General features: G+C 39.3%; 1 protein-coding gene across 1 annotated transcript in view; it reads right to left on the bottom strand.

Moving 5' to 3' along the window:
- The window catches only part of PDE3A (phosphodiesterase 3A), a 537,920-nt gene that overhangs the window by 315,835 nt on the left and 196,098 nt on the right, over positions 1-25,987 (bottom strand). The window lies entirely within an intron of this gene.

Genomic DNA, 25,987 nt, shown 5'->3' with positions numbered 1-25,987 from the left:
GCCACCCAGGCACCCCATAACAGCATTATTAAATTGGGAAATAAGAGTTGGGGGCGGGATTTTTTGTTAGTTTGTTTTTTCCAAATTGTTATTTGAAAAATCCAGGGTATGAGAGTATTAGGCAACAGCTGTTGATGGTGGGTGGTAAATACATGGAGATTAAGTGACCCCAGCCTCAAGAAGGTTTACCAAATTAAGAAGCCTAAAAGGAATTAAAAGAAATCTCAAGGGAGAAGTGAGGCCAGGTAGGTTAACAGCAGAAGAGCTCTGAGAAGACTCACTATGGTTGTGAAATAGTATGTCTACCATAAAGAATGCTTGTGAGAAAAAATCAGGACCCTCGTTATGAATGTTTACAGGATGCATACTTCATATACTGTAGGAATGTAGTCTTTGAGAAACTAAAGTAAAAATTTAAAACTAACTTTTTAGGCAGATTATGAAAAATCATTCAATATCCATCCACCCAGTGGGCCTTTAAAATCCATCAGTGTTGGGAGCTAGTTCCTTTTTACATTTAGAACATAAGAATATGATCGTCCACTCTTGTTCATGTTGAATATGGCTACTTTAGATGTCATTTGCCTTCACTAATATTAATAATAATCCAATTTTGTCTTAATTATCTTGACATTCCAGGTTAAAGTGTGTTGTTAGCCTGGAGTATTTGGATAATTGGTTCAATATGCCACTGTATTTTGTGTGTAGAGATGAAGTAATATAAAGAAAAGCCAAAGGAGATACTTGAGATAAAATTAATTCATAGAGGTAGGGGGAAGAAGATGGCTGAAGTCTTAAACTTAGCTTTACGGGAAACAGCCTGCTCTCCTTAGAGGCAGGTATTAATATTAATTTATGATATAAATGGATACGAGGAGCTATGATGATACAACTCTCCATCAGATGTCCAGAACTATACTATCACGTGGAGAACAAGTTGGGCAGCTAGTCAATGGCAGTGGGCACCATCTGTTTGATAATTAAGGAAACAGAAGCAGCAATGTCTTTGCCAAAGACAAATGAGCCCCCTAGCATGCACACATACTTTTCTGAGTTTCCTTTTTAGATATATGATTCATATGCCAGAGCCTACCTGGAACACTTCAGAGTAAAAACCCTTGAATGGAAAATCATGCTAATATCCAATGGTGATCAGAAACAGCATATTAAAATGAAAAATACGGCATGTATCAAGGTTAGAAAGAAAGGCATAGTGAGGGGAATTTTAGAATATTTCACTTTTCTCTCTTTCCCACCCCCACAATTATCTCAGTTCTTTAGAAAATAATCATCATCATAAAAAATGAATTTATGAGAGATGGAATGTCGACATTTTAAGAAACTGTAATAGAAAAAATAAGAATGACATTTGTTAATGCACCAACACAAAAATACTAGATCTAAATGTGAAACTGACATCCTTGAGGTATTCCATGGTATTACAGAGGCAATGTCCTGGCATCTGGGCTTCTCCCCATTCTCAACGAAAATCACACCCAGAAAGTTATTTGTCCCACCCAGAGGAAATAAGGTGGATTCCCTCACCCCTTTACCTTCATTATCATTCCAAACCTGGAAGCAGATGAATGAAAATAACAAATACTCTTACTAGAGAGATGCAGAAAGCTACAACACTATACTGAAAAAGTGACAAACTTTGAGCAGAATATATTAAGTGAAGTGAGACCCAGTACATAAAGTGGACACTGAATAATCACCCAGATATAAAACTGCCTATTTTCTACAGATAGCGATGAATCCCAATTCAGAACGTGACAACACAGCCAAAGGATAAGAAAAAGGCACCCACGGGAAAGTAGAGTATGGAAAATGGAAAGGAAAAATCCATTTGGTAAAGCTCTCCACTTAGCTAAATCTAGCAACCGTGTTTTCATTAGTGCTTTGTGAAGAGGATCTAGAAATCAGCCCGGTTGCATATCATTTGCCAAATATAGTTATGCTTAAGGGAATTCTGTTAAATTTTAAAAGTTTATACTCTATAGCAGGGGTTTATTCATTCCCTACTACCTCCCTGACCTCCCTGACCTATATATATATGTATATATATGATATGCATATATATCAAATGGGTATCTAAAATACAATGCATCCAAAACAAAATTCCTGACTTCCAACTCCCTCCCTGCCATCCTCCACCAATCCCCACCACCCCAAACTATTTCTCCCCAGTCCTCCTACCATAGGAAAAAGCTTAAGCACCTGAGCGAAAAGCCTTGAGCCTAACTGCTCAGGTCCCAAAAGAGGGCACTGCCTTCAATTCCTTCTTTTATTTACCTTATTTTACTTCCAATCGATTAGCAAGTCCTTTTGATTCCACCTCTAAAATAGATCCTGAGTCCATCAACTTTTCACCCTCCCTCTTACAATAACCAACCAAAGACCCATCATCATCCCTGGCCAGGACGTTGCAATAACTTTCTCACTGGTCTTGCTCTCCTACCATTTTCCACACAGTAGTCAGAATGAGAGTTTTAAAATGCAAGTCAGATGATGTCACTCCCTGCTTAAAACCATCCAGAGGCTTTCCACTGAACTTGCAGTTCTCATGGCCACCTACAGGGACCTTCATGATCTTTGCAAACCACTCTCTGTGACCTGCCCTATTCCAATTCTCCTACTTCACTAGTGCCACACTGTCCATCGGAACATTCTTCAATGATGCAGATATACTCTGCACTGGCAAGTATGGTGGCAACTAGTCACATATGGCTGTTGAGAACTTGAAACATAGTGCCACCAAGGAACTGAGTTTTTATATTTTATTTTAATTAATTTAAAATTCAATAGTCTCGGGGAGCCTGGGTGGCTCACTCAGTTAAGCATCTAACTTCACCTCAGGTCATGATCTCACAGTTCGTGAGTTTGAGCCCCGCGTCAGGTTCTGTGCTGACAGCTCAGGGCCTGGAGCCTGCTTTGGATTCTGTGTCTGCCTCTCTCTCTGCTCCTCCCCCACTCACGCTCTGTCTCTCTCAAAAATAAATAAACATTAAAAGAAATTATATTTAAAAAATGTAATAGCCTCACCTGAATAGTGGTTTCTGATGGGTTCGTCTCCTGCTCCTCAAGCCATCTTTCCATTCTTTAGCAGGTCAAATTGAAAATCTTGCTCATGACCTTAGTATTTACAGAACTTCACACAGCTGCCTCCTTCTGCTCCATCAGTTCTCATCTGAAATGTTACCTTTTTTAATTTTTTTTAATGTTTATTTATTTCTGAGACAGAGAGAGACAGAGCATGAGTGGGGGAGGGGCAGAGAGAGAGGGACACAGAATCCGAAGCAGGCTCCAGGCTCTGAGTTGTCAGCACAGAGCCCAACGCGGGGCTCGAACTCACAGACCGCGAGAGATCATGACCTGAGCCGAAGTCGGAAGCTCAACCAACTGAGCCACCCAGGCGCCCCTGAAACGTTACCTTTTTAGAAAAGCTTTTTCCCAAACATGAAAAAGTCTTGGGTCTCCTTGTGCACACACACATTTTTTTCATTTATTACCACACTACCCGTTGCAGTCTATTTATAGCACTTAGCTATAGTCTTGCTCATTTATTTGTTGTCTTGTTTATCCTACATCTCCTTTCACTAGGGTGTAAGTGCCCTGTGAACAAAGGCCATGGACATCTTTGGCTTGTTTGCTGGGTAGTACCGATGACCCTAATAGTGCTCGGAACATGGTAGTAGTTCTGTGCATACTTGCTGAATAAATACTTGATGAATGAAGAAAGTCAACGAATAATAGATGCACAAATAAAAGAAACAGGTATCTCTGTCAAAGTCTAAGTTAAAGACAATCTTCATATGTTTATACAACTAATTGCTCAAGTGGACAGATCCCTCAAAATCTTGCCTGGAAGATTCTGCTGCCCAGAATGGACTGATAAGCAGAATCATGGAGCATCACTTTTTTAATAGAAAGTTGCTTTTAAAAAATCACTGTTTTGAAAGCTCCGTATGGATTCTCAGATGAAATGTCCATAATCCACAGCTGTTTTCTTGTGGGCCCAGCAGAAAAAAAATCAGTTTAACCATATGCATCTGGGTAGCAAGTCAGCTGAGAAAGGAGGATTAGGAGATGTCTAAATAAAAATTACTAAAGAGTCATAACTCTCACATCGTGATCTGTGACATAGTTTCCAGCTATTCCAATTAACAACGCTACTTTAGGAGTTGAATTTAAATTTAAACCATTAAATCGATGGGTGCCTGGGTGGCTCAGTCGATTAAGGGTCTGACTTCAGCTCAGGTGATGATCTCACAGTTTGTGGGTTCAAGCCCCACGTCGGGCTCTGTGCTGACGGCTAAGAGCCTGGAGCCTGTTTCGGATTCTGTGTTTCCCTCTCTCTCGCTGCCCCTCCCCCACTCATGCTCTGTCTCTCAAAAATAAATGAATGTTAAAAAATTTTTTAAATTTAAAATATTAAACATTTTGCCAAGATAGACCATACTAATACTCATTGCTCCACATCTAGTCAGAAGAAAACACATAGAAAACTTGTATTTTTAAGTGCAAACATCCCACTCTTTCTGTAGAGTGCTGCCCCCGTTTAATTTCCAAAGAATTTAAGTAACAGCTTTCGAAATACAATTGTGAACTTGCACAGAAACACTAAAGGAAAATGCAAGGTGTGAGGACTGATGGTGACCCATGCAAAAGTTTTTAACAAAGCGTCAGACTGTCTGCAGCACAAACCACCAGGACAGTTACTTTACCCTCCATGCCCTCTGTATCCACGTTGTCTGACACACAGCTGGCATTCCTACAACACGTTTGGATGTTGTTAACTGCTGGCTCCACCTTTTCTAAACAAACTGTCAAGGAAATCAGAGTGCTTTAGGTACAGGGGTTCCCAACCTTGTTCACTTTGTGGCACATGCAGAAAATTATAATATTTATTGTCACATCGGATTTAAAGGACAAAGCCCTTTGCAGACAAAGGTTTCAGGCACAGGGCCTGAGGAGATCATAATCTCAGGCACACCTCTAACTGGTGGCACTTTATCTGGGAATTTTTGAAACAGTTAATATTTGATTCACTAATAAAATATAAAGCCGCCTTCTGAAGGCTGTTAAAATAAACATGGGGTGAATCCCAAGGTCTCAGTAGCTTGCAGACTACCATGTTCACATTTCTTAGCCCTTCCTTCCAGCCACTTCCCCATAAATTCCCTCAGTTGGTCTCCAACTCAAATGCATGATTTTTATCTAGTTTTCAAATTTGGAAATGAGACATACTCGGTATGATTTGTAGGATGGACATGATCATGGCCAGGCCTAGAATCCAAATCTTCCCTACCATACGTTGATGTGTTCTCCATCACATCAGTTATTCTCATTGATCATATTAGTAACTCATTAGTAACACCAGTAATTTCAGTAACTCCTCTACAACTGCAACTCTTCAAAGTGAATCATTATGTAATGATACAAGTGAGTGTGCGTGTGTGTGTGTGTGTATAGTTAGTCTCCTAAATAATGATAAATGATAAAATGTGTGTAGTCCATATGCTTTTCACTTAAGAGTCTCATATACGTACATATCTAAAGGTGATGTTCTGTATAGAAGTGAAGACTTAAGGCTTTCCTCGACACCCTTAATGTCTCAACCTCAGAGGACAAGACTATTAAGAAGGAAGGAAATCACAGGCCATGACAACAGAGCACATAGTACCTGAGTCAAATAAAAGAGCTGTGAATGCATTTATTGTACATCTATTTTCATACAAATAGCAAAATACTATAAATAGTATGAGTAGTGAGAGCTTTAAAAATGCTCATATTACTGTTTTAAAGAGGCTTTATGTTTTTTTGTGAGTTTGCTTTTGTTTTAAGCAGAGTCCATGTCAGCATGTAGCCCAGTTCAGGGTCTGAACTCACGATCCCAAGATCAAGACCTGAGCTGAAATCAAGAGTCAGATGCTTAACTGACTGAGCCACCCAGGCGCCCCCTAAAGAGTTTTTTTTTTTAAATAAATTGTTCCACTTCTCTGCTTTAGTGCGATCAGCATGACAGGTTTAATTGAATCTTTCTGTGATGATTCAAACTTGTCTAGTGTCTCAGACTCATCATTATGAATAGTAATTTTCAATTGTGTCTGAAGTAAATGGTAGTAAGAGGATAGGGGTTGGACTGAATGTGAACTAATCTCTGAGCAGTAATAATTACTTTAAAAATAACCCTCATCTCAAAATATATGCAATATGTTAACAACAGCCTGGAGTAATAAAGATTCACTCTTATGCCTTGTTTTTTGAGACCATTCACTTTAATTTTCAAATCCAAACAACAGATCTCTTCCACTGGACTCTGGACAAAGCCATACAATAATAAATCACAGAAACTAAATATTTTGATGTTGAGGCAAAGGTGAACAGAGAACACGTAATAGGGGAAGAGTTACCCCGATTTTCTGTAACACCATCTTCATCAATGAATGACATTCCATATTTATGTAGGTGCAGTAAAGAGCCTCTCTATCCAAAGAAGACATCAAGTACTTTTATAAAGAGGGACACATTTTACTAAAATTTAAAAGGAATATGTAATAACATGAAAAAAAAAAATCTACTTTGGGGGGGAGAAGTAGAAGAAAAAAATACAGTGTCCACCAAATAAAGTACTGATAGATTGTCCAGGACTGAGCTCTTACTGACTCCCTGAGCAAATACCTCAGTTCTACAGCTGATACTGATATGCAGTCCACTTTAAAATGTTCGAATTTAAGGATCATTTGTGTTTTCAATTAGAGCATATTTATAGAGAAAAATTTGATGGTTACTTGATAGAAAAAATATGTAAGTATAGCCTATTTATTTTGATACTCCAATACCACTGAATTTTAAAGTTAGTTTTACTTTACCCTCAGAAGTTATAATAGCACCCAAACTATTACTTTTTGTGCATGTCATAAAAAGATGCCAGGAAAAAAATTATGCATAGCTCAGAAACATCTTTGGTCTATAAATGTAATCCTCTTTTATAAATGACATCCACCAGTGTTCCTAAAGGCTAATAAAATGTTTTGAGCCTCCTTATCATTTTGGAGGAAATCATAATTAGCCAAATGTCTATACATATTATATCTCAGTAAAACAAAGGCAGGGAGAAGGCTTCTCTAACACTGAAATAAAATTTGCCTCTTCTCAAATATATTTCCCAATTCTGCTTTTGGGGAAATACGAAATAAGACTTTGTTAGTTTCCATACATAGCAGCCAGCATTCAAAATATTTGAAATCTTATGAAGCTTTATTTTCCCCAATAGATAGAGTGCCTGGGTGGCTCAGTTGTTTAAGCATCCAACTCCTGATTTCAGCTCAGGTCATGATCTCATGGTTCATGAGTTGGAGCCCTGTGTCAGGCTCTGTGCTGACACATGGAGCCTACTTGGGATTCTCTCTCCCTCTCTCTCTGCTCCTACCCCACTTGTATTCTCACTCTCTCTCTCAAAAATAGATAAACATTAGAGAGAGAGAAAGAGAGAGAGAGAGAGAGATTCCCAGTTTGTAGAACAGCTTATTGAGCAACATGGATTTTGGCCCTTCAGTATCTTTTGTACCTTTATACCTGCTTATCAGCAGCATTCTGGAATGCTCTAAGTCTGGTTTTGCGCTACAGAAGAGAAGAAAACTGTTGTATTACTTCCCATGATCATGGATGCATGTTTATATTAATGTAATTTAAAAATATGTTAACTGTGTTTTCCAGATACATTCATGTTGTTTTTGCTCATAGTTCATTTAAACTACCAGAATTTTAAAAGTAGACTGTAGCAAGAAATAGCCCTCTCATTATGTTATTATTCTTTCATTGTGCACTTTACTCAAAAACAAGGATCCCCTAGGTAAAGCAGCATTCCTAGTAAGGTGTGTTTAGAGCTTAACAAATGTATTTTTCAGAATACCAATCACTCAGTAATTAAAAGCAGCAAACTACTGATCCACACAAAAACTTAGATAAATTTCCAGACACTTGAGCTGAATGAAAAAAGCCAACCCCCAATGTTGTATATTGTATGACCCTGTTTACATAACATTCTTGAAATTTAAACAAGTATAGAAATGGAGAACAGATTAATGGTTGGCAGAGGTTGGGAGCCAGGTGCAGGGAATGAGTGGTTAGGAAATATGTATGGCTACAAAAGGTCACCTGGAGGGATCCTGGTGTTGCTGAATCTGTTTTGTATCTTGACTATATCAATGCCAATGTCCTGCTTGTGATATTGTACTATTGTTTTTCAAGATGTTATTACTGAGGGAAACTGAGTAGAGGGTATGTGAATTTGTTAATTATTTCTCACAACTACATGTAAATCTATAATATAAAAAGAAAACAAATTATATTTTGCATTATCTGTGATACTGCTAAAAAGAGAATTGCTATTACTTCTGCCTATGCTTAGGCAGATCATTTTTTAAAAATGTACTGGTTTTCTCTGTACTAGTCACACATTGAAATTCTTTTGATATTTGGTTAATTCTGTTATAAAATAATTGCTGGATATCATGTAAAGCAAAATAAATGTATAACTAAAGAATATTAAAAATATAAAAATTTAGTATTTGGCTCTCATAGAGCAGTTTATCCTGAAAAGAAATACTTACAAGTACAGGCTTCCCCTGCGATCTGAAAGTAGAGTGTATCTATGTAAAGTTTTGTAAGCCCAAGTGGAGTCAAGCAAAGAAGCAATTACCATTAATCCATTGGGAAAATTTTGAGCATTCCCAGACCCCAAAAATAACCTTTCTGAGGCTTTGCTGATACTTTAAGACACATCCTGCTAACGGGTGCACAAATAAATTGAGATAAAGCACAAATGCCTACAGACACAGGTCAAAGTCATGGTGGCTTAATGCTGAGATGCTCAGCGTAGTTGTCAGGAAGAAGCTTGTTGGTACCACTCGCTGCTCAGAGTGTGCACGGCTTCTGTAACAGCTCGGCTCGCTGTCAAACACATGCTGAATGTTATTTGCACTTTTTGCCTCTTTTCATAAATGTCAAAATCGTCTTCGATTTCTTTCAGTTAGCAAAAACAGGTACCAATGTAGGTCTTTTGTAAAAGAAAAGTGGTATAGCATGAACTTTGGGGGAACTTCATTTAAATATAGTTTTAGTCTTTGCTTTTAAAGACGATTTATTAACATTGTTCACATGAAATGGGAGGAGAGAATGGTAGCATCCTAACTGCTATAAACGAGGATAATTCATAATAAATATAAACAGAGATGCAGATATTTCGGGTCCCTCGGCTAAGGTACCCCACGATTCAGTCTGGATTCCTGATCTGTTGATACCATGATCCAGCAATTATATATTTTGTACCTTTAAGTAAATGTAGCTAAAGAATACTGGCACTTGACCAGTTATCCTTACATTTACATGTTATTTTTATTTGTAGCTGCATTGGATCCTACAGAATCTAGGGCTATTTATTATACTGTTATACTGTCTCTTATATTCTTGCCTCCCTCAAAGCATTAGCCCCCAAAGGGCAATCTCACTTATGACTATGGCATGTCTGGTTGGCTTGAACACAATAAGTATGTTAAAAGCATAGCAAAAGTGTCAAAATATAGCATTTAAAAATAACTACCTGCAGAGACTGTAGAAAAGAAGTAATCAGTGTGCATAGGTAACTATTATGTACTCATAAAGACTTAAATACAGAAAGCAATATGCTAGTCTACTATTTCTTCCATTAATACGGAGTTCAGAAAAGAAGACATCAGGGCTTCTCAATATAATCAATATCTCACATTCAGAGGCAGAGAGGGAAGTGCCATATTAGTTAATCTGAGCTGATGTCTGCCTGAAGCTGTGAGGCATTTTTTTCATTCTACAGGAACCACAGCGCTATGGTAACTTTCCACAGAAATGGCAAATTACATAGGGAGCTTAGGCTCAATGATTTTCTTTAACAAAAATCTAGAAATGGGGCATTTTGAGCTCAGTAAGAATAGTAAGTGATGCATGGGAGAAAGCAAAGTGGTTCTTCTCACATCCCAAAAAAGGGGTGACTCTGAATAAATCTCAGAATGCACAAGTTTTCTCTGATAATCACTCTTCTCTCCTTGACCTAATCTTTATACTAATTTTTGTTTTTCTTTTTTTTTACCCTAGTCCCTTTCTTATTAAGAATAAATTTTACATTCTTGCTCTGATTTTTGTAATCACAGTGTATTACATGTAAAGTTATAGGTGACATAGAACTAAGAGTTCAGGAAGTTACGGATGACACAGAGCTAAACGGGGTGAAGAAAAGCTTTCAGGTTATTCTAAATCAACACAATTATCATTCACTATGTATCTTTTTCCATTTACTATCCCAAAGATGAGTTATTCAAAGGACTGAACCAAAGCCCAGAAAATACCTCAAATTACATTTCATCACCGTATATAAATACTGGAGTGGCTCCTTAAATTAACCCCTATTATATAAACTTACCAAGAAAGGGGATCTATCTCTCATCTACAAATACATTTACACTCCAATAAGAAACTTACTCAAACAGGTGTTTTGTTTTGCTACTCTGTAAAATAAGATTTGGGGATAAAATTTTGAATTAATCTATCTGCATGTTCTCCTATAGGAATGCTAACCATCTTCCTGAAATTTCCATGCATTTTCTTTTCTCTAGACTTTACCAAGAAGCCAATATTGCTACCCAACTGGAACCAGATTGTAGAACACAAGGATACATCCTTAACCTTATAAAAATGCCCCAGAATTTTTAATGAGCAGAGGTGGTCAGAAACTCAGTCTTACATCTCATCCAATGGATGGTTCTCCTGCAGCACAGTGCTCCATAACCCAGGGCTGGGAGCTGGCTCCGGACCACCTTGGGATGGAAGAGGGCCACCTACTGAATCACCGCCACCACATCCTGCATCTTCTTCCATCCAAGTCTTCCCTGGGCCCACCCCTGCTGAACTCCAGAGGTCTGAAGAGATCACAGCTTTAGAGCATTTCATTACAAATTTTAAATTTCCAGTCTCTGGTTTTCATATTGCATTTCAAGATCAACATCCTTATTAGTAGTAGTATATTTTTTACTTTAAAATTTTATAACACCTTTTCCACTGACAAATTCAAAGCAGGCTACTGAACCTCATTACCACACAGGCAGAAATCCTCACAGCACCTCTATGAAAGAGGTGTTAAATGAAAGGGGGGGGGAGAGGGAGAGGGAGAGAGAGAGGTCACCATCACCTCCTCTTACAAAAGCCCAATCCTTAATAATTAATGAATGAAAAGACATCTTGAATCTAGTGGTCACTGGGGGTAATTGCCATATATTTTCTCAGCTGCCTCCAAATTAAAATGGTAATAATTTAACCAATATATTTGGGCCGACGGCTAAAATAAGTTCCCTCTTGCACCCAAGCAGTAGAGCTAAGTGGGATCTGAACAGACTACTCTCTGTTACCACTTGATTGCGGAAAACTCACACGTTGTACTCAGTAACTGAGCTCTTCAAGTCCTGCTCACTTTTACAGCTGTATTTCTCTGTCCTTATTGAAGAGGTCCTGAAAATTGGGAGGACACTGGTTATGTCTGCTCTGCTTTATTTCCTTTTCTCTGTCCCCAGGACTTCCTTATGTAAAGATTTTTGATGTCCAAATGATAACATGAAGGATAAAATAAAATAAGGGATATCTTGAGTGATAAAAGATTTAGAGTCCAGCTATCAAATGCAATTAGGTACATAAATGTATAGGTCATAGTATAGCCAGTGGTTCTTTACCTTATATCTATTATCACACTCCAGTGTGACTTTTTTCTCCCATACTACCAAGCAAGCAGTTCTCAGACAACAGCAAGGCGTCTACAATTCACTTCAGTTCTGACACTATCTACCCAGAGATAGTATCAGATCCCACAGGTTAAGGGGTCAGTCCTACAAGACTCCCCCATTCCTTCCCCCCCCCCCAGTCTTCTGACCTTGAAGCCCTGTTTGTCACATGTGCTTCTGGTCAATCAGCTATAGATTAGCTGATCGATTCAATGACCTCCTCCTTGGGTTCTATTAATTTGCTGGAGCAGCTCACAGAACTCAGGGACATGCTTTACCTACAAGATTACGGGTCCATTAATTCGGGGTGCATGGGTGGCTCAGTGGGTTAAGCGTCAGACTTCTGCTCAGGTCATGATCTCGCAGTTTGTAGGTTCGTGCCCCGTGTTGGGCTCTGTGCAGACAGCTCAGAGCCTGGAGGCTGCATTGGATTCTGTCTCCTCCTCTCTCTTTGCACCTCCCCCAAACATGCTCTGTCTCCATCTCTCTCTCAAAAAATGAATAAACATTTAAATAAATAAATAAATAAATAATAAAAGGATGTAACTCAGGAACAGCCGATAGAAGAGATGCATAGGGCAAAGTGTGGGGAAATGGTGCAGAGCTCCCATGTTCTCTGAGTATGCCACTGTCCCTGAACTTCACACGCTCACTAACCTGGAAGCTCTCCAGTCTTTCTCCTTTTGCGTTTTTGTGGTGTCTTTATTCCATAGGCATGATTATAATCATTGGCCATTGGTGATTAATTCAACCTCCAGCCCCTCTCCACTCCCTAGAGGTTGGGGATGGGGCTGAGAGTTCCAACTCTCAAAGCACCTGGTTGATTCTGCACCTATCCTTAGGTGCTTTCCGAGAGCTGTCTCATTAACATAACAAAAGAGACTTTTATCACTCTCATCACTTAGGAAATTCCAAGAGCTTTAGGAGCTCTGTGCCATAAGAACAAATATGTCTTTCTTATAAACCACAAGATCATACCCCCCCCCCCCATAACAAATACTTTGTAGCATAAGTGTAACAGATGCTGTCACTTCTCTCCCATATCCCTTGGTTGTACACACCAGTGACTTCTGATTGCTGATCTCTGCCAGGGGACGTTTTCTGGTTGCAGCGAGCGCTAGTCTCACACACTGTGGCAGGCCAGAACATGTTAGCAGGATAGAATGGAGAATGACCTCATAAGGGCACAGACAATGGGGGAGGGAAGGGTGGCGGGGCAGAGCCTTCACTGCACCTAGAACTTTGGCTGCTATCCAGGCATATTGGGCATCCCATGCCAATAGAAGAGCGGGCAAAGAAAAGAGTTACTATAATGATTGTCATGAGCTGATAGGGTTGTGCTGCATACTGGGAGCAGAGAGGAACATGGCTAGAACTCATGGAATTCACTGTGGAGCCTCCTGGTGCGTTCCATCTCAGGGGATAATCTGACATCTTCAAGACAATGCACCGAGGACCTAGGTCTGTGTTGTCCAACCAGGTGGGAGACGTAAGCCAGGACAAGTGCTGTCTGAAAGTGAGGAGACTCTAAAACAGGCGGTGGAGGAGCACCTGGGTGGCTCAGTTGGTTAAGCGTCTGACTCTTGGTTTCAGCTCAGGTCATGTTCTCACTCACAGTTGGTGAGTTCGAGCCCCCACATCGGGCTCTGTGCTGACAGTGCTGAGCCTGCTTGGGAGTCTCTCTCCCTCTCTCTCTGCCCTTCACCTACCCTCTCTCTCTCTCTCTCTCTGTCTCAATAAATAAATTTTAAAAAATAAAAATAAAATGGGTAATAAATGAGGTAGTTTTGTTTCGGAAATTATGTGTGTGTATGTGTGTGTGTGTGTGTGTGTGTGTGTGTGTGTATGCGTGTGTGAGAGAGAGAGAGAGAGACTTGCCAGAACTTTGTGGAATCAGTTACAAAACAGATAACTTCAGGCAGGGCCTGAGTGGATGTGGTGGTACAAGGGGTGGACTGGAGCAGACATTGGTCGTGTCCCTCTTATCAGCACTTGCCCTAAAATTGCCTACAAATCTCTTTGTGTTAACACTTGTGCCCCTCTGCCTGAGGTCTTTCTGTAGCCACAGGTCCATGCTTGATCCATACATGAATCAGGCCAAAAGTGCTGGGGAGCCAGAGTCCCTGGCAGTTGCCCCCAGTCAATGACAAATGGCAATGGATAACTTACACTCTAGTTTCCTAACATCTCAGGTGTGATAGTTGAGAGATGGTGGTGTTCTGCACACTCTCTCAGAAGCTTCCAAAGAGATGGTGCTTCAGGGGCTCATGGAAGCTAACTTGCTTTTTAATGCACCTGCTCTCCTGTCCCTTCCTCTCTTGTTTCACTCCACACCTCCCTGCCAGTGCATCCTGGGGATTACTTCCCAAAAACACTCCTTGCATTCAAATCCTTTCTCAGGGCCTGCTTATTGGGGATCCTAATCTAAAACAGTCACCTTTACCAAAATAAAATTCATTACTAATGTAACCTACCCACCTAGATAATTTGTAATTCCCAGTCTTCATATAAGGGAGGTACCTAAAACCTGTTATGATACCTACTATCAAAAAGATGAGAGATAACGAATTCTGGCAAGACTGTGGAGAAAAGGGAACCATTGTGCCCTGTTATTGGTGGTATGAGATGACCCAGACACTACAGAAAATGGCATAAAGCTTCCTCAAGAAATTAAAAATGGAACCACCCTATTATCCAGCAATATCACTCCTGGTCCTACAGCCAAAGGAAATGAAACTATTATCTTAAAGAGATCTGTATTTCCATGTTTTTTGCAACGTTTATTTTTTGGAAAAAGAAATTGCAGGTTATATCTGGCTTTTATTCACAATAGTCAAGGATGGAAACAACCTAAATGTTTATCGGCAAGATGACTAAATAAATAAAATAGGACACACACACACACACACACACACACGAGGAGAATTTTTCCATCCTAAAAAAAGAGAAGAAAATCCCATCATGTACAACAACATGGATGGATTTGGAGGGCATTATGCTAATGAAATAAGTCAGACAGAGAAAGACAAATACTGCATGGTATCACTTGCATGGAATCTAAAACAAAGAAATGCAGAAACAGAACAGTGCTTGCCAAAGGGCTAGGGTATGTGGGAAATAGGAGTAGATTGGTTAGAAGGTATAAACTTTCAGTTATAAGATGGATAAAGTTTGAAGATTTAATGTATAACATGATAACTGTAGCTGATATAATACTATATTGTATAATTAAAATTTTCCAAGAGAGTAGAGCATAAATGTTCTCACCAAAATTAATTAATTAAAATAAAATAAAATAGGGACACGTGGTGGCTCAGTCGGTTGAGCGTCCGACTTCAGCTCAGGTCATGATCTCACGGTTTGTGGGTTTGAGCCCTGCGTCGGGCTCTGTGCCGATGGCTCGGGGCCTGGAGCCTGCTTCGGATTGTGTGTCTCCCTCTGTCTCTGCTCCTTCCCTGCTCACACTCTGTTTCTCTCTCAAAAAGGAATAAAGATTAAAAATTTAACAAAAAATAAATAATAATAAAATAAAATAATAAAATAAAATAATAAAATAAAATAAAATAAAATAAATAAAATAAAATAAAAAAGGGTAAATGTGTGAGGTGATGGAGGTGTTGATTAACTTGATGGGGGAGAATCCTTCACAATGCATATATACATCAAATCATCATATTGTGCACTTTAAATATATTACAAACACACTTGTCAGTTTGGAAAAACTATAAAGGAGAAAATTTTATGATAAATTAATGTATACTTCAATATGTCAATTATTGGGTTTCACTATATAAGGAGAAATCATGGAATTTTGCCTGTAATACCAGTTGACACAAATCTCGAGAGATAAATGCAGATTGAATCAGAGGAAGTCATTGAGAGTATGTGACAGCAGGTTGGCCTGAGAGCTGGGCAATCAGAGGCTCCAGCCCCTCCCCTGTCCTTGGAATGTATGTTCTGCCCACTGTGCCCACACTAGGAGCCACTTTGGGAATGCAACCTTGAGAGAGTAATGTGTTAAGGAGACCATCTGGACTGGATGTGTGACTGAACCTGGTTAAGTCCTCTGTATAAACTCAAGACTCTGAGGGGGTGGGTGTAAAGATCCAAGAAGATCTTGCAGTCACTCAAGACAAGGCTTGAGTGTAACTTCCCTTGCTTACTGAAGCTGTCACCTACCAATCTGGAGTGTTCTGACCTTTCTTTCATCTCCCCCTGCTCTCTGTTTACAAGGGCCACTTTCAAATCCTACCCAGGAATTCCCAAGGTCATGAACCAACAGATTCACAAAGGTGTGATTTGTTGGCTGCTCAAATACCATGAAAGTTTCCTGAAACAATGGAAAATTTGATAAATACATGAAACAAAACATAATCCTCCCTGAATATGCACTGTAGTTGCAGCTCAACTGGAATAAAAAGGGAGAAAAAGAATATTGTTAGTCTATCAATTTAGGAAAGCTAAAAGATTCAGATCACAGATAATTGTACAGCAAATCCTCTGCTTAGTGTGTGATCATTAGACCTTAAGCAGGTGTGCTGGGGTGGGCTGGTACTGGCTTCCAAGACCTAGTTATATGCATCACTCCATAACTCATTTAGAGACATCATGTTGGTAGCTAGAAATTGGCTGTGTAGGAGCACTTACCCCATGAAATTCTGCAAACCCTACAAATTAGTTTTCTTCCCACAAAGTGCCAGTTGTTAAACATTTGTCAGCACATTGCTGGCTATTAGGCTTGCAAACCTGGACAGATATTAGGTAGAGAAAAGCATCACATTTCAGGGATTGTGGAAGAAAGGAGACAGAGTAGAGCAAAAGGGTTAGACACTCTTCTCAATTGGCTGAGCTTTAAAAGGAGTGACAGGGTGCCTGGGTGGCTCAGTCGGTTAGGCATCTGACTTCAGCTCAGGTCATGATCTCACATTTTGTGGGTTCAAGCCCCATGTTGGACTCTGTGCTGACAGCTCAGAGCCTGGAGCCTGCTTCAGATTCTGTGTCTCCCTCTCTCTCCATCCCTCTCCCTCTCAATCTCTGTTTCTGTCTCTCAAAAATGAATAAACAGTAAAAAAAATTTTTTAAGGAGTGACAATGATTGTGAATGTTAGAAATAGGGATAGTTTCCCCCCGTTTAGCAATGGGGAGCTTCAGGTCCCAAAGAAGGTGACAGGGTTTAGCTTAGCGCCATAACAAACATTGCTAAGAAAAGATACCTCAGAGGCATTTGTGGATATTGGATATCTACCAAGTTGTAGCCATGTTCCTGGTTTCCCTTGGCCTATATTTTGTGTTTAGGGACCCCAATGGTTCCCACATGTCCTAGTAAGGGGCCGCAGATGTGCTGGCAGCACCAGTAGATGAACAGAGACATTAAATTAAAGAGGTTATCATGGGTGGGCTCTTTCACAATGGGGGTAAAATTGCCAAGCTCATGGGCTGCAGTGTTGAGTACTTTCATATTTGCCTGTAATACTATATGGGACCATTCATCCCTCAAAATTTTCAATACCAAGAGGCAGACTATATTGCACTTTCACATCAGAGACTAGATAATCTGGAGGATACCATATGAATATGAGGAACCTTCTTCCCTGATGACAGGGAAATACAGTAAGCTGTCCTCATCTACTTAGATACCATCTTGGGGGAACAAAGAAACAGGAGCAAAACCTGAAAGACTGGGCAATTACCTAAGGAAATTCAGTCATCAAAAATGTATTGTTGAAACCAGCCTGCAAGGAAGGTGCAATTTAGAAATAATGAATATTCTGCTTTGAATCAAAAGAGACAGAAATATCATCCATTTGTAAGTCTGCAGTGTCCATATTTTCTGGAATGTCTGTGTGTGTAGTAGGCAGGTATTATAGACATCAGTGCAGCCATTGATGTAGTAAAGAAACCACATTTTACTTGCACAATCATATTGTAGAGTACATGCTTTTGTGATCAGAAGGAAGACATTTCTAACAATCAAAGCCATTTGAAAATGAAAAAGATCAACAACTTTGAGAGTTAGTGATGCTTCTTCACCATTGGTGTTTTAGCTCAGGGTAGACAATCAGTTAGTAAGATTTACAAGACTGTAAATCATGAAGTGTAGGTAAGGTGGAAAGTGGGGGTGAAGATTACACATAAATGCAACACAGAGAGAAGCAACCAGTATATGAAAGAAAGGTTAAAATAAAGGAAGGAATGGTTGATTCAGTGTTGATCAAAGTTGAATTAAATGGATAGAGCAGCTTACACCCAAAGTCAAGTCTAAGGAAGCTCCCAATCTCTAAATAATGCAAAGGATAGTAAAAGACTATATTAATAGGTCTGGAATAGCTTTTACTTTAAATTCCTCATCTTGTGCATAAGAAGACCGCTGTCATAGACAGTGCTTGTGTGCTTATGGATCTCTGTGCTTCTGAACCTCTCTTGGACCCATTGGAGTCTTTAATGTCTCCTGATTCTATTCTTCAATGAATGTTTCATTCTAAGCTCCTTCCCCACTGCCATACTTCATTCAATAAAATATTTTACCTACTATCTTGGATCGTGATCTTATTTAAGTTTTTGCCCTTTGGTCATTTTGCTCCTCCCTGGCACCGTATTTTTGGGTACTGTCTTAGCTTGGGTTTTGATAACAAATATATCATAGACTAGATGGCTTACACAACAAACATTTATTTCTCACAGTTCTGGAGGCTAGAAGTCCAAGATCAAAACATTAGCCAATTGGGTATCCAGTGAGAACCCACTTCCTGGTTGCAGATAGCTGACTTCTCCCTGTGTCCTCACATGCAAAAGAGTGGAGAGAGCTCCCCACAGTCTCTCTGTGGTCCCATTTGTTATTATTTTTTTAGGTTTATTTATTTTGAGAAAGAGAGAGAACAAATGAGCAGGGGGAGGGGAGGAGAGAGGAGAGAGAGAGAGAGAGAGAATCCTAAGTAGGCTCCACATTGTCAGCCCAGAGCCCAACTCAGGGCTTTCTCATGAACTGTGAGATCACGACCTGAGCAGAAATCAAAGTCAGATGCTTAACTGACTGAGCCAACCAGAAGCCCCTCTGTGATCCCATTTATGAGTGTTCTACCCTTATGATCTAATTCATTTCCAAAGGTCTCACCTCCTAATGCTATGACATTGGGAGTCAGGATTTCAACATATGAATTTTGGGGAAACACAAACATTTAGTCCATAATAGGCACCAATAATCAAGTAAGAGATGACCATGACAAAGCCTTGTGATTCTTTTACTCCCAAGCTAACTCAACACCCCCTACTCTGGGCCCTATAATGACTATTGAAATTATATAAATGGTATTTTCTTTTTTTAAAATGTATTTTAGAGGTGACTGGGTGGCTCCATCAGTTAAGTGTCTGACTCTTGATTTCAGCTCAGATCATGATCTCACAGTTCATGGGATTGAGCCCCACATTGGGGTCTGTGCTGATAGTGCGGAGCCTGCTTGGGATTCTCTCTCCCTCTCTCTCTGTCTCTACCCCACTTATATTCTCTCTCTCTCTCAAAATAAGTAAATAAACAAACATTTAAAAATAGCAAATGCTTTATTTTATTTTATTTATTTTTTTATTTTATTTTATTAAGTGGGCTCCTTGCCCAGCATGGAGCCCAACACAGGGCCTAAACTCAGGACCCGATTCCTAAATTGCTTTTTAAAAGCATTTAGGCAAAAATGGTGTACTCTTTACCTCTCAGGGACTGTATATATTTGAAAAAAAAACAACAAAAAAAGCTCATGCCTGGTAGGACTGTTTTTGAATCTGAGTTGGAACACACTGGGAACAAGAGGGGAAGAAAGAAGCAAAATAATGTGTCACACAAATTGTCTCCTGGAACAGCCCTCGGGAAACCTGTGCCAGACTCTTTGGGGAAGGAGGCTGTAAGAGACTGGATCAGTAAATCAAATAGGGGGAAAGAGTGCTACTGTGGGAAAAGAAGGAACACATCTGTAGAGTTTAATCGTGAGAAGGTACTTGTCTTTACTTCACTGTAAGTGCTTTTGAAACTGAAATGAAGGCAAGGCTGTATTGTAATGTGAATGACGTCACAAAGGGAGTGTCAACACCAGCGATGTGATGGATGGCACAGAGAAAGACACACAGGGATGCCAGGAGGTGCTATAGCAGCGATGGCAGTTGCTAGAAATACATTTTTTATTGTTATTATTTTTCCCTGTATTCTTTCATTGTAGCACCCTATTCATGTCAGCTTCCAGACTGATATGTCCTGGGAAAATCGGATTATTAATATGATCTTGAAAAGGTATTCTTTACCCTTTTTTTTCATTTTCATGTTAACTATCAATATATTACCATATCTTTATGTCCTCCCCCTAGTACCTTCTTCTAAAGGAAAGAAATTGTGCAAAATACAACAATGACTAAGTAAAAATGTCAGGCAAGCATCTAAATGCATGAACTGTAAACACTTCCAAGTAGAAAGCATAAATCTTAGCATAAAAATTTTCAGTTATAGAAGTCATCCTTCTATTTAAAAAAATAACATAGTTTTCTAAAATAGACAGAAGTTTTTTTAAAGAAATCTACAAAAATACCCAAAGTATATTCAGAAACATTAACCAGAATAACAATGGGAGGTTCAGTCAGTAATATATCTGTGCTAACGTAAGTAAGGAACTATACTTTGCTAAAAAGGAATTATCCCAAAATGATCTGAAGATTTCAAACAGGCTAGGAACCCAGCACTATCTAATTATCCAATCCCAAATATTAAACTCACCAATTTCCACTAAAGCTTTATTTTTAATCCTATTTCTCTGATCTTAAATCAAGTCTTCTTAGGAAAGATCTTTTAAATATTCCAGAAGAAATGAACAATTCTTCACCTGAGTGTTTATTTCCCTTTTCTTGGATCATGGCCTGAATTTGGTTTGGGAAAGAGGCACAGTTCAGATTTTTCCACAGGCCTCCTTGACCTACACAAGTCGGCTTGCTATAAACCAAACCCCTGCAGCTTTCCTATCCTGGCAAAGCTGGGAAAGCCATAAATATTTTTGGCAAAGCAGACCCTAAAATAAGACAAGGTTTTTTATTTCAAGATCACATAACACTGGTCAAAGTGGCATAGTGAGGCAAATAGCTAAAACATATTTTTAAAGCAAATATGCGGTGATATAGAAATATTTCTCACACTAATCCATGTCAACGATCTAGTTGAAGTTTTAGAACACTAGGCTATATAGGCTACGTTGTTTCAGGTGAAGATGAAGATTGTAAACAGCACTAGATTCTATTAGACAGAAGCAAAGGTGCTGATGTGCCATTAGCACTCAAGACCCAAGCTATCACCTATTCAGGTTTGAAGTCCCAGAGGCTTAAGAATACTCCCTGACCAGTGGTTTCCAAACTTTAGTGAATTTCAGAAATAGTTGGAGGGCTTGGCAGGATCTCAACCCCAGGACTTCCAATTCACTGGGTAGAAAGATGGGCCCCCAATTTTGTATTTTTAACAAATTCCCAAAGACTGCTGACTCTGTGGTCTCCTGGACCACACTTCGAGAGCTGTTGCATTACATTGACTTGGATGTCACAGCAGCCCTTCAGGGGAAAAAGAGCCTCATGTCCACATCAATATTACAATTTCATATCATGTTTATATGTGCTAAATCTGCTTATATCTTGCAGCAATCACTTACTTGGTGAATGTTTGATATTCAGTTTGTTGAGGGATCATCATTTGTGCCACCGAAGTTCAGATTTTGAAAGGTAACCAGGAGAAGTCAGAGTAAAGATCAAGTCACAAACCCAGGGCTCATACTTATTTTATTCTTCTCCACAGGTTTCATTACCACTGCAAAATCTACTTGACATTCTTTTTTCTCAGAGCAGTCCCATATTCTCAGCCTCTCTACTTAGTTTACTGTAAATGGGGCTATACAATGTTCTAATATATTTTTAAGTGTCTTACTAATTCACATTCAAAATAAGGCAACATAGGGGCACCTGGGTGGCTCAGTGGGTTAGGCGTCAGACTTTGGCTCAGGTCATGATCTCACGGTCCGTGAGTTCAAGCCCTGCATCAGGCTCTGTGCTGACAGCTCAGAGCCTAGAGCCTGCTTCCGATTCTGTGTCTCCCTGTCTCTCTGCCCCTCCCTGCTTGTGTGTAGTCTCTCTCTCTCTCTCTCTCAAAAATAAATAAACATTAATTTTTTTTTAAATTTAAAAATAAAGCAACATAAGGTAATATAAGGCAATATAATTTAAGTTTTTAATGTACTTGGGCAGTGAGTCATCCTTTCTTGTGAGAGAACTATGTATTTCAGCTCTTTGTCATAGGCTTTCCCTTCTGAGCCTGTTCACCTCCTACCACATTAATACTTCCTTAGTCACGTGACTTGCTTTGGTCAATGGAACATGAGCAGAAGTGATCTATACAGGGCATGGGCTCCACCAGTTACTGTCCCTTTGCCATCAAACTGACATTTCCTGGGTACAGACTTCTCCTCCAGCCTTGTTTTTCAATGAGGATGATAAGGAGCAGAGTCCCAGCTGACACGTACCATGTGTAAGAAATAAACCTCTCTTCTTCCAAGCCACTGAGATTTGGAATTTAATATTAACGTGCTAACTTAGCAAGAGGATAACATGAATATACACAACATGTAAAATAAAGGAGACGATTTAATGACCTCTTTTAGTGACAAAGTGTCATAAAGAATATGGAAAGGATGGATGGAATTTCATCTCATTTGCGATTGATAAAGCTGGGATCCAGAGAGATTAAATGATTTGCCTAAGGTTACACACTTAATGAACAGACATTATTTTCAAGAAAATGAAAGAAAAATAATAATAAATCAGTATCATGCTCTAGGCAATGTGCCAGTCTGTAGAATCCACCAAAGTCTAACAGACTGACATTAGAGTTTTGTATTAGAGTTCTAAAATGAATCTCTTCTGGGAACTGGCTGCCTCAAATTTAAAATGGAGTTTGTTTAACCAGCTAGAGTTCCATACAACAGGTGTGGGAGCTGGTACATGGGACTGCAGGAAGGCCCCAGGCAACTAATGCTTAGAGCACTTAAGAACATACAATCAACATGAAGAGGAATAGGACAGGTTGTCGTCACAAAATATTTGAATCACATAACTTCCTTCAATCAAATTCTTTGTCTACTAAAAAAAAATGCTGATAATTTGTATCCACATTTTTAGCTTGCTTAGGGAAAAAGAATGTGCTTCTCAGGCTGAGGTCAACAGCTAGTTCAGTTGTATTTTTTATTGTATAATGAAATGACCTTTCCCCCAGCCCCCAGCATCCTTCTTACTTTCTAATAATGCATAGCTTTCCCTTCGAGGAATAACGAACACTCCCTCTCTGCTACACAATCATGTGGGACCTCACCTTCAGCTTCAGGACTGGCTAACATAACTTTGCACATCCCATCCCTTTGGTCTGGTGATTGGTACACAGGTAGGTGTATGACCTTGTGGGAATCACCACAACAAAATCCTGGATTATTGGGAGAGAGATGCTCTCCCTTCCACATCTGATGTAAAGTCTGAAGCTGCAGTAATAAATTTTTACTCAAGAGGAGAGATCATGTCTGCAAATGAATCCAACATGTAGAGGGAAATCAACTCAAGCTAGGGAACCAGATAATTTTGATGTTGTTTGAATCTCACCATCAAGCTAACTAAACCTCCAAACTACTTGTGTTATTTAAATCAATACGTTTCCTTTGTGTTTAAGCGAACTTAACATTGGGGTTTTTGTCACCTGTGACCAAGAGTTCTAAGTTATAACATAGTAAATTAACAAAGTTGGCCTCTTATGAGTTTAGAAAATGCAAGTTAGCCATCCTGACATTCACAATCTCTGGGTGACTGACAAGATTATTTTGGCTGGGATTTCAAACTCTGAGCCTAGAGTAAATGTAATGTAAATGTCACCTCTAAGGTTCATGAAGATCCAGCTCTTTTTCTCTTTTAATTCCAAGGTTATTAAGCACCCAACATCACCCTGTCTTTTTCTTTTCTTTTTTAATGTTTATTTTTGAGAGAGAGCGTGAGCAGGGGAGGGTCAGAGAGAGCTGAGCTGTCAGCACAGAGTCTAATGTGGGGTTTGAACCCATGGACCACAAGATCATGACCAGAGCTGAAGTTGGACGCTTAACCTACTGAGCCACCCAGGCGCCCCTGCCTTTTTCTTTTAAATGTGTATAGTGGGGCGCCTGGGTGGCTCAGTCGGTTGAGCGTCCGACTTCGGCTCAGGTCATGATCTCACGGTCCGTGAGTTCAAGCCCCGCGTTGGGCTCTGTGCTGACAGCTCAGAGCCTGGAGCCCGCTTTGGGTTCTGTGTCTCCCTCTCTCTCTGCCCCTCCCCCGTTCATGCTCTGTCTCTCTCTGTCTCAAAAATAAATAAACGTTAAAAAAATTTTTTTAAATGTGTATAGAGTATTAGGTAGTTTTATCCTGTTTAGAACTGAGCTCAAAAGAAGAAATTCCTATATTTGCAATTTTTGGGGTTAAACAAATCCACAAGAATTTAGTGAACAGACATGTTTGCCCAGCCAGCTGTTAGTGTATTGTAACCTGATGAGACTAAGTTTTCTCACAGAGATCCTCTATAAAGAATGCTGCCCTGGTATATTCAATACAGGGACCAGAATCATGTCCACAAGTGACTAGGTTCAGATTTCTATCATTAATGATACCTAGAGGGTTTCTTTATCTCAAGGCTCTAGGAAGAAAAGTATTAAATAAGAATTGCATTAGAGTTTACCTCCGTTTAAGGATACGTATACATAACAAACTAGAAATAATATTGAGTAGAGTTTGGAAATTCTTTTTCTAATTTTGTATTATTAACCCAGTGAGACTAGTGAAATGTCTCTACTCAGGTACAGCACAAATGAATTTTCTTTATGTGTTGTCAATTTGTCATCCATATTGTTTTCTTTATACCCCTAACTCTTCTGTACTAGGATTAGCATGTCATTTTATCAAATTCTTACCACTGGTAGAAAATTCTCAGTTTCCATTTTGCTTGCTTTTCAGATTTCAATATAGAGTCTTTGTAAACTGTACGTAGTTCAATATGAAAGCTGTTTCACTCCTTGCTGTCAGCTAACTGGCCACTGCTAGTATTTATTATACAAGGACTGGCTTCTGTCTCTATTTGAGCAGCCTGGCAACTCGCAGTCTTCTCTGAGTGTTCTTTGTCTGCTGCTTCTGTGTTCTGCTGAGCAGTTGCAAGGACGAGGTGTATATTCTACTGCTTTTGGTTCAGAGAATAAATTCCAGCTTAGGTCCAAGATGAAAATGAATCCCCCACTAGGTAAAAACGTGGATTCTAGTATACTTCCTGTGTACCCCATTAAAAACCCCTTTGGCTGCAGCCTGGAGTTTTACAGTGGAACCATTTCATGCTTAATAACTTTAGGCACCATGGGAAATAAAAAGGCACGAGGCCACGCTTCCCACATGGAGAAGTGCAAACTCCTGCATGGGGGACAAGATTCACATGTGCATAGAAACACACATGCGCATACACATACATACACGCACCTTGAAACTAATACAGCACAGTACATATGCGAGTGAAACATTTATGATACTGACTTTTGTATTGGTGAGAAGACATCAAGGTAATTTTAATTAGTTGTAAAGACCTCATGGAGAAAGCTGAACTTGAATGTTGTTTTGGAGGCCAGGGTGGACTTGAGAAGTCTGTGCTGGCCAAAGGAAAGAGTCGGAGTTGAGTAGTGATATAAATTTAGTTAAAAACCCTGGTCCAACAATTGCCTGTCATAATGTAGTCCTCGTGTATATACACTAAATTCTTCCCCTTGTAATTGTTTACTTTGGCCCTGTACAGCTGTATATCTAGAGCTCTATAGCCTATATGTTTTCCGCTTTCATTTGGTAATATATAATTAAACACGTTTCTAAGGTTACATTTGTTGAAATCTAACAGAACAGTGGCATTCATTTTAAACTTGATTGTCCTTGTGTAAAAAACCACTAACACTTTTTAAAAGCTTCAAAAAATATTTCATGTTTAAGAATCATCAACTAAGCAATTTTATCAATTTCTAAGTGAATCCATAAGGGTGTAGTTTTCTTGGTTTATTAACATATCTGTTTGTTAGAGGCATTTATTATAAATCCAGTAATTCTGCAAATATTTCTCTAATGCATTTAAAATA

The sequence above is a fragment of the Felis catus genome, chromosome B4, assembly GCF_018350175.1.
Source record: "Felis catus isolate Fca126 chromosome B4, F.catus_Fca126_mat1.0, whole genome shotgun sequence".
Classification (NCBI taxonomy): Eukaryota; Metazoa; Chordata; class Mammalia; order Carnivora; family Felidae; genus Felis; species Felis catus.
The sequence above is the reverse complement of the archived record's forward strand: the minus strand, read 5'-3'. Positions and strand labels throughout refer to the sequence as shown.